General features: G+C 52.7%; 1 protein-coding gene across 1 annotated transcript in view; it reads left to right on the forward strand.

Moving 5' to 3' along the window:
* The first annotated feature begins 16,995 nt into the window (after positions 1-16,995).
* SEMA3B (semaphorin 3B) overlaps positions 16,996-17,212 on the forward strand; it is a 44,150-nt gene continuing 43,933 nt past the window's right edge. The window contains exon 1 of the mRNA XM_030570697.1: positions 16,996-17,150. The gene's annotated coding sequence lies outside the window, so the exon portion shown is untranslated. The remainder of the gene's footprint in view (positions 17,151-17,212) is intronic.

A 17,212-nucleotide genomic window follows, 5' to 3' on the forward strand; every position in this document is an offset into this window, starting at 1 on the left:
CTGGCACTGGGGGCGGGATGGTGGAGGGAGGGGCAGGAAGTGGATCAGCCTTTGGGTTTTTATAACCAAGAAGAGGAGCCTATGAGTTCCTCGGCTAAGGCAGGCATGTCTGGCTAGTTACTGGACAAAGAGGCGACCCCTGGAACCTCAGCAAGAGGGAAAGGGGCTCTTCTTATAGGGACTGTGTCAAAACAGCCCCTCTCTCACCCCCCAGGCCTGCTCCTTGGGTGTGTCTCAAAGTCAGGTCTCCTGACTTTAGTGTTACTGACCAGAACATGATATTGCAGCCTTTTGGTAACAGTGGTCACGAAATGAAGGCTTTTTCCCCAAAAAATTTCATGTTTTCAGCAAAAAATTGAAATGCAAAACACTTCGGCCAAAAAGGTTCATTTGGGATTGCCACTGCAGTGCCTCATGGGAGCTGTAGTTTGGTTACCTCAGGCTCCCATTCTCCTCTACAGCGCCAGGCTCACTTGACCAACTACATCACCCATGCTGCACCTCAGTCTCCCCTCTTGGTGCAAGGAGCCAGTGCATCATGGGAGATGTAGTCTGGCTGGAGAGCCCAGAGAGGAGAGGAGAATGGGAGCACGAGGCAGCCAACCCACAACTCCCACAAGGCATCAGAACAGCATTGCAGCGTTAAAAGATTTTGGCTTTGAGGTTGGTTCAGTTCTTCAATGACAACTTGCGAATGTCATCTTTCGACCTATGAGCTGAGCCTGTCTGATCTGGGGTCCCCGAGAGACCCCAGCCGTGCAGCCCACATGCCGATCAGCCACGTCCACGGGCACAGTCACATTTTCACCACCAATCTTGTAGTGCAATGAGGTTTTGTCACCTGTCAGACTGGGCAGTGGCAGGGAATTGGGGGTCTGGGATTTGCTGCTCACAGAGCTGGTGGTGTGAAACAGAACAGCACTTTAAAAGCAATCCGCTGCGTTTCATGGGAGTGCGGGGAGCTGGCCAGACGGCTCTGGGGGCTGCCTGCATCCCCTCCTCTGTCCAAGTCAACTCATGGGGCTTAGCTGGGACATGAGCTCATGGAGGTGAATTTCACCTGCCTCCAGGTGTAACTTCTGCCACCTCCCCGGCTGCTACCACACCTCAGTGCTGACCCCGGGTGCCTGCTCCAGGGCCGGGCAGCCAGGTCACTCTCACAGACCACTTGGAACTTGGCCCCTTTGTTGCATCTGCCCAGCAGGCAGAGGTGAAAGTAAGCCGGTACAAGCTGCTACGGCGTACTGGCAAGAGCCAGTACGCCGTGCTGGACTGCACCGGCTTTCGCTGCGGGGATTTAAAGGGCTCTGGGCTCCCCACCGCAGCTGGCAGCCCAGAGCCCTTTAAACCCCCCACCCACGGCTCCAGCGGCCGGGCTGGGGCCAGATTTAAAGGGCTCTGGGCTTCTGCGGTGGCAGTCAGCCCAGAGCCCTTTAAACCCCCCCTACTGCAGCTGAGACATAAAGGGCTCAGAGCTCCCTGCCGCTGCGGGCAGCCCAGAGCCCTTTGAATCCCAGCCATGGCTCCGGTGGCCGGGCTGGGGCCAGGATTTAAAGGGCTTGGAGCACCCCTCAGTGGGGGGAGCTCTTGGCCCTTTAAATACCTGCTCCAGCCCCGCAAAGCTCAGGGTTCTCCCCGGCAGCTGGAGCCTTGGGCCCTTTAATTTGCCCCTGAGCTCTGGGGGCTTCCCAGCTACCTCTGCAGCTGGGAGGCCCTGGTTGATTTAAAGACCCTGGGTCTCCCAGCCACAGCTGGTGCCCCAGGGCCTTTAAATCTTGAGAGGCCACATCCCTTCCGGATGAGGCCACGCCCCCCTCAGGACTCCAGTAGTACCGGTAAGTCCTGTATGTTACTTTCACCTCTACCACCAGGGGGCAATTAGTGTCTGATGAACCAGTGGGCTCTGTGCCCACCACCTCCAAGAGTTTCTGTCTGTTGGTTAGGGTCAGAGCAATCACCCTTGGGCCTTGCCCTGCATTTTCCAGCCAGGAGGAGAAATGGGCTGTTGATATCTGTCTCCTAACTCACCAAAGACAGCTCTGTGGGGAGAGACAATCCCGGGGCTGTTTTATTTATTTCCCTCACACCCCAGCCTGCTCTTAGGTGCCAGAGAGCGAGGACAAAAGCCTGTTTCCTGCAATCCCACTGCTGCTGGCCCCGTTTTTTTTAAGGACAAAACACTGTTTGAAAAGCAGCCGTTGTGGATAATTAATGAGTTTTTCCCTCACCGCCACTATAGCAGGAGTAGGAAAGGACTAAAGACTGGCAAGACAGACAGACAGTTCAGGAGACATCAAAAAGATTGAGACAATTTAGTTAGAGATGAGCTGTGTAATGGGGGATACGGTGAAGACATGCAAAGTTGTGAGCAGTATGGAGGACAGAGCTCCTGTTTACCAGCTTGCAATACAAAAACAGGGGGATGGTCCATGCCAACACATTTAAAACAGATACCAGGAAATACATTGTTGTTAATCTGAGGGACTCCCTGCCACATGATATTATTGAACTTTTCAAAGGATTTCAATGGGAGTAAGGTGCCTAAAAACCTTTGACATCAAAGCTATATTTGTCAGGATTTACTTTAATCTTCCCCTTGCTAAGATTCTTTCAGGAGGATTAACGCCCCCTCTGGTCAACAGCTCTTGTCCCTTCCAGCATCCCCCCTTGGAAAAGAGTGTTGGATCCCAGCAGCAAAGGGAGGCATGTAGGTGTGGAAATGCCTCCCTGCCAGCAACACCAGGTGGACCCTCAATAGCAAGGGCTCCCTTGGGAGGTGAAGGTGCATTGATCGGGCCATTGCTGTCCAGCCCCCGGCACAGCCATTCTCTGTCCCTCCTGCGCCAGCCGAGGGGAGCTGAACAAAGGTTATTTCAATATTGTGCGAGTCATCAGTCAAGCGAGTATAAATCTGTCAGGGTGTCCGCTGGGTGCCTCCGAAAGGCAGCCTCTGATGGATTCCCCCTGCGGCAGGAGCCAGTGCACCAGGCTTGTCTTTAACCTCCTTCTCCGGGTGATGGATTGCATTTTTGCTGAGGAGCTCTCCAGAGTTTTGTTCTGGCACGGGGGACACATGACAGCAGAGATGGAGGAAGCCCGCATTGCTACAGTGCCCCCTGGCACAAGCTGTGCCCTAGGCAGGCCATCAGGTTGGAGTTCCAGCTGGCATTGTCAGGGCATTCACTAGCCTGCAGTCCCAGAAGCTCAGCCATAGAGATGCTTCTGTATAGCTGGCAAGAGCAGGGCACTGCAGTGAGAAAGGTCACACTGTTGGAGTCTGGGTGAGTGCTGGACCAGGGCACTGCTGTGAGGAAACCCACAGCATCTGAGTGATGGCACATGGCACCAGAGCCAATCGGGGGGGACCAGGAGGGCCATTTGGCCTGGGCCTCAAGCTCAAAGGGGGCTTCAAATTTAGACACTTGTTAGTTTTTTTCACATTTGATAAGATTCGCAACTTGGTTTTATGCACATCCCTTTCGGACCAAATGTGACACACTCTCAGCTTAGAGCTGCAAATTTAAGCAAATAAGAGAAATGTTCAAATTATGTCTCACTCTTTTTTTGGTGCCTTATTTTGTTTTCATGTGTGGTCATTTTTAATTTTTTTATGGCTAGGGGCCTCAAGAGCTGAAAGTGGCCCAGGCCTCTCTGGACCTCTGAAAGGGGCTGCATGGCACCACCTGGCCATCACTGTAGTCTCGGGAGCCTCACAAGCACCAATGTCTTTCTCCATACCCATGTGCAGCAGGGCAGCTCACAGCACCTGAGGGCAGGCTTGCATGGGCACATGGCACTGCCCTACCAGGGGCTGAGAGTAACAGAGGAGAAAGGGCCAGAGGGGGTTTGGTGGAGCAGGAGTGTAAAACCCAAAAGCTGCAGTGATGGATTTAGGGGAGGGGCCTGATTTCCGGATGTTGCAGGAGTGACTGATGAGCCCGCCAGAGGGGTTAAATGCACGTCCAAAAACTGCAAGTACCCGGCCCCTGAATCATTTATCAGCAAAAGTCTCCAGGAGGGGGGTTGGTGAGGAGCCAGCAATAATTGGCCCCTTCCTTGTGGTGCCAGGCGATCCCTCCAGTGAGAGGTAGCTCAGAGCTGCAGCCTCCCACCCAGACACAGTGGCTGCGGCACTCGTGGGAGCTGGGCTCTGTGCTGGGGGTTTTTCTCTCTGGCCCCGCAGCCGCCTCGCACTGCTACACATGTAGCTCTGCCGGTGCCCCTCATTCCCGACTTGCAGCCCCCTGCCACTCCTGCCCTGGGCCCCCCTACCCAGCTCTTCCATTCTAGCTTTAAGCCTCTCCCAAGCACTAGACCTGGAAAAGCCCCATTAAATCTCCTCTAATCTACTGCCTTGGGCCGGAAGGATTCTTTCCTAAAGCACAATCTTAATGCCTGTCCGAATTTAAATGTCCCAAATGAGGGAGCTTTTGCCCCTTCCCTGAGGGAGAGGAAGGAGGGCGTGTGATCAAGGTGCTAGCCCAGCACTTGGGAGTGCAATTCCTGCTTTGCCATAGACCTCTTGCAGGGTCTCAAGCAAGCTGCTTATGTCTTGGCTGCACAGCTCCAGCAGAGCCCACTAGAGGGCTGCGAATCGCAGAATGTTCTACCTGGCTTGCACAGACCCTGCTGGTGTGCTCTAATGGTACCTCATTCACATTCACATGGTCCTGTTTGAAACAGGCCAATGGGAGCCGGATACCTCTTAGCACATGCCACCATCTGGGTGGTATGAACACAGCACAGGGGCACGTTTCACAAATCACGCCCCTCTAGTGGGCTTTGCTGACGCAGCATGGATAAACCCCTTTGTCTCACCATGCCTCACATCCCCATCTGGGAATGACAGCCCTGCCCTGCCTCATTGGAGTGTGTGCAGATAAAAGGTTAAAGACAGGGAGGTGCCCAGATTCTAGGGTGAGGGAGGCCAGAGAAGCCCCTAGCTAGATTGGAGATGCTGCCACAACTTCATACATCCAGGAAGGTTTTCCTGATAGTCACCTATGCTGAATTTCAACCCATTCGTCCTAGCTACACCTCCTTGCCCCAGGCTGTCGTTGCCCAAGGGGCTGCTCACGGTTCAGGGTCCTGGGGCCGTTCCAGCTGGAAGGAGAAATTGTCGGAGTCTGGTGTTTCCTTTGGTGCTGGCTTGTTTATTTCCAAGGCCCTCTCTGACCACAGGAGGAACAAAGAACAAGAACATGCAGCTGCAGGCCTCAGGAGCTAGCAGACCCCAGAGCTCCCTTTCTAGCTTTTCCTTGCTCAGAAGTGACTGCTGGGCTGCCCTGCGGTTCGCCTCTGCCTCTCTCTGTTCTGGTCTGTTCTCGGTGTCCCTGCATTCTTCCTGTTTTCATACATCCACTTCCTTCCCCAAATCAATACCCAGCAAAGCCCACAGCCCTGGGGTTCCCATAACCTGCCTTAGGTGGGCGCTGGTGCCGAATACCATTTTGTTAATTGAAAGGGCAGTTCACTCAGGGCCTCTCAGCAGCTCAGAGAGGCCCAGGCCACTTCCAGCTTTTGAGGCTCCTAGCCATAATAAAGATAAAAAATGAGGACACATGAAAACAAAATAGGGCACCAAAAAAAGAATGAGACATAATTTGAATATTTTTTTATTTTACAAATGCTTTTCTAGACTTTTTCTGTGCAAATGCACTAATTATTGAGGAAAAATTTAGATTTCGTTCAATGTCACAGTTGATATTAAGCATGCCGAGCCCATTCAAATGCTCTTGTCCCCTAGTTGAACGGTCATAGTTTTTTACCTGCTTCAACACGTTGAAGGTGCGTTCACCTGAAGCCACTAATGCAGGAAAACTGACAAAAATACGCAATGCAATCGTGGTATTGGGAAACCACCCCAGAGAGTCCAAGTCTGAGTATTTCTTGAAGCAATTCCTTTGGCTTGCAATCCAATTTAAAGTTCATGGAATATATTTGTTTGAGGAAGATGACCTCGTCACTGAGCTCTTTTGAGATTGCTTTGTTGTACTGAATTTGTTCAGCTGCAGAAAGTAGATCTTCATCACTCAATCTGTTGAACTGCCAAAGAAACCCAGGAAGGGTACAAATTAGTTGCAGTGACTCAAATCGACCTGTAAGACCTGATTGAATAAAGTCAATGATGACAAGGAAGACATTGACCCTACAATGCTGCTCGGCATCGGATTCAGTAGGTAAATTGCAATTGGCGGGGAACTCAGATGAAATGCCAATATTCTGTGCTACTAATTTGGACTCAGTCAGGATCACATCCCATTGTTCACGATTCTGTTGAATGTCATTGATTAGACTTTCAATGTTATCCCTCTAGACATCAAGTGTAGCATTGCATGCTTCAATTACCAGATTAGTTCGGTGGATCATTATAAGTAGCTTCATTCACAAAGATGATGTCAGAATGCATTCAGATTTGGACATGTGCTTCTGAATAGACTGAAGTTCACTTCAAGCCTGTGCAGTGACATTGAGAGATTCAAAATCATTTAAAGCCTTTTTCACTGAATTCAAATGCTGTGCAACTGGTTGAACATGATCAGTCTGTGCAGACCATCTAGTTTTGGACATCCCATGCAGTGAAACAGGAAGATATTGCTTTAGAATTTCCCATCTTTGTGGACTGCTACTGAAGAGATTGTACATTTGCTGAACAGTTCCAAAGTAAGTAATTGCCTCCTTGAATGATTCAGCACAGTCAACACCTACAAGGTTTAGTGTGTTGTTTCCACAGCTGGAGAAAATACAGTCTGAATTATGCTCAAGCAGAACTGCTTGTACACCTTTGTACTTCCCAGCCATATTAGATTCATTCTCATAGGCTTGACCAATGCAGACTTGAAAATCTAACTTAAAACATTCTAGAATTGCTAGTACTCGAGCAGCAATTTCTTTTCCAGTTTTTCTCATAAAATTATCAAACAAAATAAACCTTTCTTCAATTGAAAATGTTGAGCTGTCTACAATCTTAATATATTGAATAACCATAGTAGTCTGTGCCTTGTGAGAACAATCTGGAGTGGCATCAACAATGGTTGAAAAATACTTGACATTTCGAATCTCATCAAGAATTGTTATTTGTACGAATGACCCACATAGCTCAATAAGTTCATTTTGCATGCATGTGGAGAGAGAATGGACTTCCATGTGCTTTTTACTCTCTTGTGATTCTCGAACACATTTAACATGCTCTGATAAGAGTGGGTCATATTTGCTGAGGAGCTCAACTATGCCTAGAAAGTTTCCATTTGCACGATCACCAGTACATTGACTGGAGCCAAAGAAAGCCAATCCCCTCTCAGAAAGAAAAAGGATGACGTTCAGGATGCACTCAAGAAGTTTTTTCCAGTTATTAGTTTCTGTAGAGAGTTCAGTCAAGAGTAAATTCTCAACTTACCTTTCAGCTGATGTTGCCCTATTGGCTGATTTCCATGCAACATAGTTTTCTTTGTGTGATGTTGAACTCTCATGTGATGGTATTGGCTCTTTCAACTTCCTCCAACCTCCGTTGATGCTCCATCCTGATTGATCAGAGAGAACTGATGTATTGCATCCAGTTTTGCATCCAGTTTTGGGGCCCCCACTACAGAAAGGATATGGACAAATTGGAGAGAGTCCAGCGGAGGGCAGAGAAAATGATCAGGGGACTGGGGCACATGACTTACTAGGAGAGGCTGGAGGAACTGGGATTGTTTAGTCTGCAGAAGAGAAGAGTGAGGGGGGATTTGATAGCAGCCTTCAACTACCTGAAGGGAGATTCCAAAGAGGATGGAGCTCGGCTGTTCTCAGTGGTGGCAGATGACAGAACAAGGAGCAAGGGTCTCAAGTTGCAGTGGGGGAGGTTTAGGTTGGATATTAGGAAAAACTTTTTCACTAGGAGGGTGGTGAAGCACTGGAATGGGTTACCTAGGGAGGTGGTGGAATCTCCTTAGAGGTTTTTAAGGTCCGGCTTGACAAAGCCCTAGCTGGGATGATTTAGTCGGTGTTGGTCCTGCTTTGAGCAGGAGGTTGGACTAGATGACCTCCTGAGGTCCCTTCCAACCCTAATATTCTATGATTCTATGATTTGCAGCACTTTTGTTCAAAATGAAGCAGGGTGCACAACACAGAGATTGTTTTTCCATACTCCAGCACAACAAGTCTCTTGAGCAGGTCTCTGCATCTGGAAGAGTTTTTGTCATCAGACGAGCAGGGAAAGCATGATTATCAGCATCTCGTGAAATGTTACCTGGAATTTCAAAACAACTAATTTGAAGAAAAGATTGCATTTGGGCAGCATTGCTCTTGTCAATAATTCCAATGTCTGTCACAGTCAAACCTGAAGTACTCATGAATTGTTCTTGCCGCGTAAGATCTACATCATGATCTTCCTGTTGCTGTTGAGTTTCTTGATCGTACACAGGATCTTCTGCTGCATCTGTTACTGTTGGCACATCTCCTTCTTCACTACTGTCCTCATGTTCAGGTATTGGCATTGAAATATCACAGACACGGATACAGACAGAGGGATAATGTCTCACAAAACTCACTGTACAAGGTTATCCTCACAAATTTTCACCTTGACTCTGGGCCTATAGATTATGATAGCCAGCTAAGGTTCAATCAACCAGCCAGTCACTTCTTTTAGCTACCATATGAAGATAATAATGAGGAATTCTCACAGATAAATAATTCCTTAGTCAACTAGACATAAAACTATAAAGACACTAACATGTGACAATTCTCTGCCTTTTAACACACACTTGATCCAGCACCAGCCACTAGTAGTGGTTTGTTTTTATAATCAGCTGATCTGAGAGGACACGTTCATCACGGTCTAATCTTGTGCCTCAGAACCGATATATTTCTATTAATATTTATGAACATTTTTAACTCTTTAATATGATAAAATCTATATCAGTTAACAAAAAAATTATGACTTTTACCAAATCACATCTCTTATTTGTTAAAATTTGCAGCTGTAAGCTGAGTGCGTGTGTCACATTTTGGTCTGATAGGGATGCGCATAAAAACAAGTTGCAAAACTTATCAAATGTCAAAAAATTAACAAGTGTCTAAATTTGAGGCCCCCTTTGAGCTTGAGGGCCAGGCCAAATGGCCCTCCTGCCCCCCCCCCATTGGCCCTGTTCACACCCTTCTAACTCAGTCAGTTTTGAACTTGACCCATGCCAGGGTTTCACCCAACTCATTACACTGTAATTCCTCTCTCTCAGGCATCCCCCTGACCCTTCGGGTCCCTCCACCATTCCTCCCCTCTGCATTGTCAGCATCATCCCAGTAAGGATCCCGAGCCCGATAGTCCAGATACAGCAGCTGGCGGTGTGGAGCCCGGCCCTTCTGTTGACTCCTCTTGGCTTCGTGCCGTGACCTGCTGCTGTGGGCTCGTTTCTCCTGCAGAACCCAGCCAAGTGCCCTCAGCCCCTCTGCTGCCTGATCACCTTCCCCTGCTGCAACGCCCCACTGCTGCCTTTAGATAGGGGCAAAAACATCTTTTCACAGCATGGAGGTACCAGGAGCCCCATGGCACATCTTATCCACCCTCCATACTCTGGCCGGCAGTGAGAGACGGCCTCTCCGAGCAGGCCCCGCCCAGGAGGGCACTCTGACAAGGCAGCTCAGATCCCTTGAGGAAGGCCCGTCAGACTGGGCCAATCCCCGTGAGGGGGAGTGATTTCCCATGCCAGCCATCTCTTGGGGCTCATGCCTGACTCTGGACAATACCCCATGTTTGTCAGACTCAGAGCAGCCACCAGAAACTCCACACAGTCTGCCCCATGGCAGCTGGCCCTTGCAAAGTAGATGGGGCTCTCTCTCACCTGGGACACAGTCCCCTCTCCTCCCCAGATGGGAAGAATGAAGAGGGGCCTCAGCCAAGCCTCTACCTTATCCAGCCCTGAGGACAGGGAAGGGAGGGGTGCTGATGGGTTGGCAGATGGCTGCCAGTGCTGCAGGGAGGAAACCAGCTCTTGCAGCAGACCCTGAGCAGCAGGAGAGGGAAGGACTCTGGCTAGGTAGGGCTGGGAGTGACCTGCCCAGGCAGGCAAGAGGCCAGCCACCAGGAAAAGCCCTGGGAGCCAACATGAGAGTTGCTGGGAGCTGAGCCTGGAGGGATGAAAAGCCTTTTGTTTATTTAGCTGGGGTCTCTTATCCAAGGTGGTGATGGAGATGTCCAAGGGACTGCGAGGGCTCTGAAAAGGGGCTGATTCTGAGCAACCCAGCCAGAGGCCTGAGCTGTGCGAATCCCAGGATGAGATGGAAAAACTTGGTGGGGGAAACTGAGGCAGGGGCTGCTGCAGAGCCCCTCCCCCATCCCAGGGCATGAGGGGGCAATCTGGAGCCCTGTGACAGGTGTAATTGTGTAGCTGGGCTGCAGCCCATACCAAAGGAGTGGACTGAAATAAAAGAACAACTGATATTTCCACCTCTTCTGGCCCCGCATCTGGCGAGTTGCTGCTGCATGTCTAGGAGCAGTGCTTGCAGCCAGGCTGCCAGCAGGAGGCCCGAGATCTGCACACAGGGGTGCAGAAAGCTCTCCAAGCCAGCGCAGCATGGTATGCAGGTGGACAAAGACGCTCCAGCCATGACGCAGCATCCGATTAGGCCTTTTATGATGGAGACAGACCCAGAGCCCTTTGTGGCTCCAGAGGATTCAAAGCCCTTTGTAACCTTCCACTCTGGACCTGCAGCTCTGACCGGCCGCGCCAGTTTCCTCTCTGCACCTCACACTCCTTAGGGAGGGCTCTCGGAGCACAAGGCTCTCTTTGGAGGTCAGACAGCCGCGAACAAGAGACGAACAAAACTGAAGTCTCTGGAAAAGGCAGCAATTCAAGTGCCTGGCGAAAGGAGGAGACTTGCCAGAAACATACGCAGCTCTGCCAGAGTGGACCTGAAATCCCACCAGACTTGCGCCATGTTACAGGGCTGCAGCCACCTCGCCAGGAGAGGATGATGGTGAAGGAGCGGTATATTCATATCCCTGTTCTGCTCTGGAAGGGGATTCTCTTCAAAACAGCCAGGGGCGGCTCTAGACATTTTGCCGCCCCAAGAACGGAGGGTCCGCTGGTCCTGCGGCTTCGGTGGACCTCCCGCAGGCTTGCCTGGGGGAGGTCCGCCGAAGCCGCGGGACCAGCAGACCCACCGCAGGCACGCCGCCAAAGGCAACATGGCTGCCGCCCTAGCGGCGACCAGCAGAGCGCCCCCCGCAGCTTGCCGCCCCAGGTATGCGCTTGGAGCGCTGGTGCCTGGAGCCACCCCTGAAAACAGCTGAGGGGCTCTGGGATATAAATGAGTCCTGGGCAGGAGGACGACAGTCCCTGAAATCAGCAGAGCTGATGGGTGTACAGGGCTGTGAAGATAGGGACAGACAAACACCCACCCCGCTCATTGCTCCCGACAGAGCTTGGCCATGTGCAGCGAGAGATTTCCTTTCCTGGACTTCAAGCTCAGCCGTCCTTGCCATCAATGACATCTCCTGATAGCGTGAGCTCTTGGCAATGCTCATCAACACGGGCCTCATTGCCGTGTACATTCAGGAGCCGTTCCCAAGGTCCTCGGGCGTGGCAGCAGCTCCCAATATCTGTCACAGAGTCCCAGGCTCGGTGCTCGGAACCGCTCGGAGTGAAGCCAGGCAGGACTCTGGGGCAGCATGTCCCCTCGGGGAGCACTCTCACCAGGGCAAGGAGCCTTCTTGACTTCAGCGCCTCCTGGGTCTGACCTCGGATATGGTCAGGGTTGGTGTTGTGGAAGGCGCTGTGCATTTGTGGGTGGGTCTGGGGGAGCCTCTGGCCATAGGGAATTGGGGGTGTTAGGCGAGGGAGGCTGTGTGGTATGGCATAGGCCCACACCTGAGGGGAACAGACATGCTGGCAGCACAGGGCCGGGCAGGCCACTGTGTGTCTGGCAACTGCCAGTTTGTAAATAGTGCCCTCGCATTGGGCGGAGCAGGGCTGCCCCTGCCACGCCATGCCCCATTGCCTCCATGAGGGCCCACAAATATGTTTGGCACTGGGCCCACAAAAGGTTAATCTGGCCCTGCCCATTGTCCTGGCCTTACCCAGCCTCTGCCATCCACCCCTGGCACCACTGGGGTGGGTCCAGGAGCCACAGTGAAGATCTGAGGGCCGCCAAAAGAGCAGAAGATTCTGGGCTGGGGCAGAGGAGGGGTGACCAAAAAATTGAGGAGCACCTGGCCTGCTCAGCCTCCGGATGGGCCAAGAGCTGGCAGCTGCGGGGGGGGGGAGGCAGCTGTGGGCACTGGGTGGGCTCTGAAGCTGGATGGGCCGGGTGGGCGACCTTGCCTGGGGAGGCTGTGCTGGGGCTCAGACTTAGCAGGTGGCACCAGCTGGGGGACCCACGGGGCACTCGCAAACCATCCAAGAATTCTTCCCATCACAATGACTGAAATGTGCTGATAGGCAGGGTAAGGAAAATGCTGCTTAAGAACCTCTTGGGGTTTAATTGAAGGAGATTTACTGTTAAGTTATGTCGACAATTTTTGTCTTAACTTTGCAGATCTCCCTGCCTGCTGTCATTAAATCATTTGTCTGATCCCCCCACTGTCCGACCCCCCCATAACTTCCTGCAACTGTGAAAATTTAAATCAATGAATTTTTTTTAAAAGGCTTAAAAACCACATTGATCTCCTCCATCCAAATTATTAACAAAATAAAAACTGAATCCCACCAAATCCACTGCTACGGGCCCCCAACGCTGCTTCGTGGAAACCAAAATACATTGATACAAATGAAATGAACGAAACCGCGGGAAGAACCTTCTTGCTGTTTTTGCCAGCTCACATCCTAGAAAATTGCATTTCCTAATGGAGAAACCATCAACAACTGGGGTTTCTGGCATCTCTTTGCCAGCCAATCAAATTTGAGGCTTTTGAACAAGAAGTAACCTTTGCTGGAGGAGTCAAGGATCCTTTTCTCCTTATGCTTTTACAGTCAGCCTGTTCCAGTGCTGATCTCAGTTAGATTCTGACTGATTAGTTTATTTATTTATTTATTTGTTTATTTATTATGGTTGGACGGTGTATCTTCAAATGACCGAGGAGCTTTCTCCTATTCCCTGAAGTATTCTTTAAACGTTTTTTTTTTAAGGCACAAACCAGATGTTGCTCTTAACTCAAATTTGCCTCACTTCCTCTTAGGGGATGGGTTTAATTTTTGGGGGACGGGGAGGGGAGAGGAAATTCATCCATTTCTGAGTTTGAACAACTTAGGGCCCATATGCTGCCCTCTGTGGCCGGAGCGGGAGGGCACTGATCTGAGAGTCAGGACTCTTGGGTTCTCTTCATGGATCTGGGCAAGGAGGAGAGGCTGATATAATGGTTAGAGCATGGTGGGCTTGGAGTTTGGACTCCTGAGTTCTGTTCTCAGGTCCAGGAAGGGAGAGTTCTCTCATGGCTACAGCATGGGCGGGGTGGGGGGCTGTTAATCGGGACTCCTGGCGTCTGTTCCCAGGGGTGGGAGAGAAGTGGGGGCTAGTGGTTAGACCAGGTAGGCTAGGAGTCAGGACTCCTGGGTTCTAGTCCCAGCTCCAGAGCAGGGAGTGGTGCCAGTGGCTAGCACATGCACGAATAGTCAAGACTCCTGGGTTCTGTTCTCAGCTCCGGAGAAGGGAGTGGGGTCTAGTAGTCAGCACCTGTGGGACTAGTCCAGACTCCTGGGTTCTAGTCCTGGCTCCAGAGCAGAGTCTAGTGGTTAGCGTGCTGGGAGTCAGGATTTCATGAATTCTGTCCCTAGCTCCCTCGATGACTTTGAGCAAGTTGCTTCCTTGCTCCCTGCCTCTATTTCCTCCTCTGTAAGAGGGTACAGGGGACCATTCCTCCCATGCAGGCTGCCAGGATGGGCCAAGCCCTGAGCTCCTCCCACGGCAGACAGGAGAGTGATTCCCCAGGAGTCATGCTGGAGCAGGAATGAGTTCTCAGTCCTACTTCTCCTACCCAGCTGGGGCACCACCAGAGCCCCTCTTCCAGGAGCAGGGGCCTGCAGCGGGAAACAGGCGGCTCTCTTCCAGGAGGCTGCAACATCATGGCCAGGCTCAAATTTCCTTCCTCCTCTAGCTAGTTTTGGAGTTTGTTTTTCTCCCCTGCAGCCCGGCACCCAGCCACCGGCCTGCACCCATCTGTGCGGGAAGAGAGGCTGGCGCAGGAGGAGTGGATGTGGCATGCACTCCCCTCCCCCGATGACCTAAGCAGAGAAGGAATCCAGGCGATTGCTGTGCCAGGTGTTTGCAAGAGGGCTGGGCCGCTGCTTGGGAATTGCAGCTGAGTGGGACTGGCACTGAGCATGTGCGGGAGGAGCGGGAGCCAGCTGTTCCAGGAGCCATAAATCCTGGGGAGGCCGTGTGCTGAACCCTGTTCTCGGTGGCAGTGCCAGGGACCCTGTGCTGACCCCTGTTTGCTGGTGGTGGTGCCAGGGACTCCGCACTGCCCTCTGTTCACTGGTGGCGGTGCCAGGGGCCCCGTGCTGATCCCTGTTGGCTGGTGGCAATGCCAGGGACTCGGTGCTGTCCCTGTTGGCTGGTGATGGTGCCAGGGACCCTGTGCTGCCCCTGTTGGCCTGTGGCAGTTCCAGGGACCCCGTGCTGCCCCCTGTTGTCTGGTGGCTGTGCCAGGACCCCACACTTCCCCCTGTTCACTGGTGGCAGTGCAAGGGACCACGTACTGCCCCCTGTTGACTGGCTGGGAGTCAGGAAAGGACACCTGGGTTCTTTTCCCAGCTCTGGGAGTGGAGTGGCATCTAACAGTCAGAGCAGAGGACTGGGCAGCAGGACTCTTGAGTTGTGTTCATAGTTACTGCTGATTCATTATGACACTGAACGAGTCACTTCCTCTCCTGGTGCCTCAGTTTCCCCCTCTGAATACTTTTACCTCCTCTGGGAGCTCCCGGAAAGTGAGAGTCAGGATTCAGAGTGCTGTGGTGATTGCTACTCACCCGTCCCTTCCTCTAGCATTGCCAAGGCCCCTGTGCTGACACGCCAGGCATTGTGTAACTCAGCACTGGAGGCAGATGGCCCGCAGATGTTCTCTCGGTACCTCTGGAGGAGCTGCAGCATCTGCTGGGTTCAGGGTGGAGCCCTTATCTTTACCCTCCATGCTGCACCCAGCTTGGTAGCAGAAATCCCCCCTCCATGCCCCTAGTGAAGGGGTCTCAGAAGGTCGCAGTGTCTGGACTTCCTGTGGCAAATTGCTGGAAGTTCCCAGGGGCTGAGCTGGACTATGCAGGAAGGAACATGTTGGCATCGCATGGGGCTGGATTACAGTCATGTCTCGGTCTTGTGGCTCATGGCTGCTGGGCTCTGTCTGCTACCATGGGAGGTGAGTCTGGTTCTGTCCCATCAACGCTTCCATCCCGCCTGGTACCGGAGCAGAAATGGCCCATTAGCCTGGAATAGCTGCTGGAGTGGTGGCCCTGGGCAATACCTGCAGGAGGAAGAACCTCTTTGGTTGGCACCAACCGAGGGCTGTCCTTAGGACTCAGTAGGCAGCAGGCAGGGCCATTTCAGCGGCCCATACAGCCTCCGTGAGCTCTGGAGCCTGGAGCACCCTGCTGAGGGAGGATTCAAGAAGAGCCCTGGACAGGCAGGCAGGGAAGGCAGAGCCGATGAAATGAGACATGGGCAAGCACCCAGGGAGCATCTGGGATGGTGCCCAGAGGAGATGCTCATGCCCGTCAATTTTGGCGGCTCTGGCTCTGCACACTAGGGGACAGGCCTGCTGGAGCCAGGAGAAGGCGCCCAGTGCACCAAGGAGGTTGAGGCGAGGAATCTCCAATGATGAGCAAGATGGGACCTTCCACAGAGATATCTTGTCTCAGGGACGAGCGTAGACAGGCTGCGCAGAGACCCCAGTCTGTGAGCCACACATGTGCTGTTTTCTTGGCCTTGGGTCAGTGCTCTCTGCTCGGGATGATGCCAGGCCACGGGATATTGCACCATCCAGGCCGTTGTCTGACAGCTGCTGCCCTATCTGCCCAGCCTCCCATGCCCTTGGCAGGACTCACTACTGCATCTACCTTGGCCGGCACGGCTGGATTGCTGCGGAAACCGCCATCTGCTGAGCAGTGCGAGTCTAGACACTGCTGCTGAGCAGCAGGAGCTGAGACGCTGAGGAGCCCCGGGTCTTAGGGCTTCTCTGAGAGAGGTGTTCCCAAAATCAGGGAGCCTAGCCAGCGCTGTCCAGCACATCCGTGGCGGGCATGGCCCCTGTGGGGGATAATCTGTGCCAGCGGGACCCAGATTAACCCGTGTGGGTTGCTGCCCCTCTCTAGTGGCTATAGAATCTGGGAGTCTCCTGCTGCACCCAAGATAATGGATGTGGCTGTTTAGCTCAAGAAGGAGAGACTTGTGCTTTGAGATCCTGCGATCTCAGGTCCAGTCCCTGCAGAAGTCCCAGTCAGTGCGGCCCTGGCATGTCTGGCGCTGGATGAAATGTACTGGATGCCATTATTATTTGCATGGCAGGAATACCCAGGAGCACCCTCCCAGACCAGGCCCCAACGTAGCGGGTGCTGGACACCACATATAACGAAGAGCTCACAACCTATGGCTGGAGTGAGCAGGAGCAGACAGGCAGGCGGACAGGGAGCACAGGGCACCGAGGAGAAGACACTGATCATGCAGGTTCTTTGCAGCAGCTGCTGGACAGAAAGAGCTGTGGTTCTCCTGGGCTCTCCTGCTCGCAGCCTGGGCTGCATGTTGTCACCACTAGGGGTCTCCCAGCACCTTTGCCCAGGCTGAGTAGTCGCAGAAGGGCCTGCAGTGGGCATGTCCCCAGTCAGAATGGGGCTGGGCCTGGGTCCCTGGTGGGTCCAGCATGCTCCCCGCTGGGCCAGCAGTGAAAGGGTTATGTGTCCGCACGCACCCTGGGAACTCCTTGTTTAAACAAACAAACCAGGGCGGGAGGGCGTGGGTGAGGAGAAGCGATAACGTCCCTCCCCTGCAGTGCCACCTGGGTATCCCGGCCATCTGACACAGGCAGCCAGCCATGGGCAACGCTGCCAGCACACCCCCCATATCCCCTGTCTGTGCCCGCTGCCGTGCCAGGCAGACACACACCAACCCTACTCCCTGATCGACTCCCGGACCTCCCCACCCAGCCATCCGGAAATGCTGCAGTGACAGGGCTGTGGACTTTCACTCGTGAGGTATGGCCGGCTTTGCTGCTGAGTAAAGCAGGCAGCTCTCTGGGCCAGATCACAGAGGGGCA

This window comes from Gopherus evgoodei, chromosome 7 (genome assembly GCF_007399415.2).
Source record: "Gopherus evgoodei ecotype Sinaloan lineage chromosome 7, rGopEvg1_v1.p, whole genome shotgun sequence".
Classification (NCBI taxonomy): Eukaryota; Metazoa; Chordata; order Testudines; family Testudinidae; genus Gopherus; species Gopherus evgoodei.